We start from the raw sequence: 2,388 nt of genomic DNA on the forward strand, positions 1-2,388 counted from the left end.
TGCAATGATGAAGATCATTGATCTTCATCAGCAAATGCTTGACATTAGACATTTCTATTTTGCATCAACGGTTGTTTAATTGTATATGCTTTCTGAAGGGAGGCGCCACCCTCTGCATTCTCCATGGTGCTTAGCTCTGTGGTTTGCCAACAGCTGTTAAGTTAATGTGAGGAGTGGTGAGTAGTAAGTAGAGGGTGAGCAGGTCCTGGTTCTTGGTGTGTGTGTGTGTGTGTATATATATATATGTGTATATATGTGTGTGTATATATATATACATACTGAGAGCCCTTCAATATACATATATATATATATATGTATATTGAAGGGCTCTCAGTTTGTACCATAAAAGTACTCCATGGGACTGGCCTAAGTCCACTGAGCTGGGGGACTGGGGAGAGAACTACTTGGAATGTTGAAAAGTTGTCTTTGAATGGAAGTGTGTGAATATTATGGGATGTCCTGTGATGAATTAATATTTATATAAACGGTTCATCTGGCCAGTATGGTGTTTAGTTGGTCTTACACAAAACTTAAGTTCAGGTAGGGGGCAAGTACCTAGAGATACTTAGATTTAGTGTGTGATTTGTGGGGTCCTGGGTTGACGCTTGGCTCTTAAGTGCCTGGAAATTATGGGATGAGAGGAGAGGGTCCTACACATTAAGAGGCTGTGTACCAGGGTAACGCTTTGTCCCCCAAAGGGATGAAGGTGAGTACAAGTGAGGGTGGGAACAAGGTAGTGTGATTAGCCTACCTGCCCCGAGTGGTATAAAAGACTGACAGCATTTGGAGGTGGGAGAGGTATATGAATGTTCTAGGATGCCTGGTTAGAAGAGTATAGAGTTGGTGGGTTGGAGATGACAGTAGTATGGTATGTCTGGTTGACCATGGCTCCCTTGCAATTATTATTGGATGTCAGGGTAGGGGAGTAAAATTGTGTATGGGAAGGCATCTTTCTCCTGTTAAGGGAAAGGGTGCTTCGGTGTCCATTTGTGGGATGGTAGAGGGCTAATAATCACTATGGGCTATCGCTTTGATAGGGGAGGCGTGGCTGTGGAACTAGAATGAGAATGTGAAGGCTGGGAGTGGTGTGAGGCTCTAGAAGGGACTGAGGGCAGCTCCAGGGGGTTAGTTATTATGGGATGCCAGTATAGAAAGTGGGAGACTGATTATTACTGGATGTGTGTGGGAGGAGGCCGGAGTGTCCGCTGTTATAGTTGGGGGGGGGGTATGAGTTTCTGAATATTATGGGATATCAAACTGGGGGTGGATGAAGAGTGGTTATTATGGGATGTCTGTGGGGGATGGACTAAGTATTATGGGATGTGAGGCTGAAGTGCTGGGAGGGGTGCTTATTATGGGATGGCCATTGGAAGGGAGGGGTGATGGATTATTATGGGATGTCAGCTTTAGGGCGAAGAGTGAAGAAGTTGGAAGAAGGATGGCTATTATGGGATGCTGCAAAGGGTTAGTTGCAAAGGTCTGCAATATTATGGGATGTCAGCAGCCCTGACATATGTGTATGGAGAGAGAGTGTGTGTCTAGAGGGGACTGATGGGGGTGTGTGGTGTGTGTATATGTGTGTCCGTGTGTATTATGGGATGGCCAGGAGGTGGGTGGTTGCCCGGGTGACACGCGCGCGCGCTCGAAGGGGGCGTGGCCAGTGGTTGCCTGAGCGACGAGGGGGCGGGGGTTGCCCGGGAGACCTAGGGAAGAGGGTGGAGGTAGTGAGGGGGGGTTGGAGTTGGTTGAGGTTATTATGGGCTGTCCGCGGGGGGGCGGGGCCTGTGCGGTGGGATTTCCCGGCCGGTGTTTCGGGCCCTTTAAGAGGCGACGCCGGAGCCGGAGCCATTTTCCCCCCTTCGGCCGCGGTGAGGAGGAGCCGGAGCGGGAGTGACACCGGGCCAGACTCTGCGCGACCTGCGGCGGCTCCGGGGTGAGGAGAGCGCGGGGTTCCCAGAGAGACGCCCTTCACAGCTGGACCAGCCCCGAGGGGCGCTCCTTCACCCGTCCCTTCCTCGGGCGGCCCCAGACCCGCGAACTGCTCCCTGTCCGGGAGAGCCGACCCTTCCACTCCCTTCCCTGCAGGGTGCCCAGCACCCTCCCTTCCCTTCACCCACTGAGCCCAATCTCGTCCCCGCACCCCCTACCCTGGGCTTGGTCTCCCACAATGCCCGGCGCCCGCCCCCTCGCCCTTTGCTCAGTTGCCCCCCGGGACACGTGGCCCTACCCTCTTCCCTCTGGGGGCTCCTCCGCCCCCAGCCCCTGCCTGGGGACCCCCGGAGTGCCCGAGCCTCCACGCCCCCTGGTCCCCGCGGCTCCTGAGGCGAACCTGAGTTGTCCCAGCGGACAGCCTTTGGAGAGCTGCCCTGTCTGGGGACTGGCCCCTCC

The 2,388-nt window shown here is 53.8% G+C and overlaps 1 protein-coding gene across 7 annotated transcripts in view; it reads left to right on the top strand.

The window, feature by feature from the left end:
- The first annotated feature begins 1,880 nt into the window (after window positions 1–1,880).
- Window positions 1,881–2,388, top strand: part of CHD4 (chromodomain helicase DNA binding protein 4) — a 30,121-nt gene continuing 29,613 nt past the window's right edge. For 5 of the 7 annotated variants that reach the window (XM_045295983.1, XM_045295984.1, XM_004708113.4 and 2 more), the window contains exon 1: window positions 1,882–1,933. The gene's annotated coding sequence lies outside the window, so the exon portion shown is untranslated. Of the gene's footprint in view, window positions 1,934–2,388 lie in introns of all 7 variants that reach the window. The other 2 variants (XM_045295985.1, XM_004708114.4) reach the window with 2 other exon arrangements.

Source organism: Echinops telfairi, unplaced genomic scaffold (assembly GCF_000313985.2).
Source record: "Echinops telfairi isolate 266 unplaced genomic scaffold, ASM31398v2 ScPeMD7_7356;HRSCAF=8355, whole genome shotgun sequence".
NCBI lineage: Eukaryota > Metazoa > Chordata > Mammalia > Afrosoricida > Tenrecidae > Echinops > Echinops telfairi.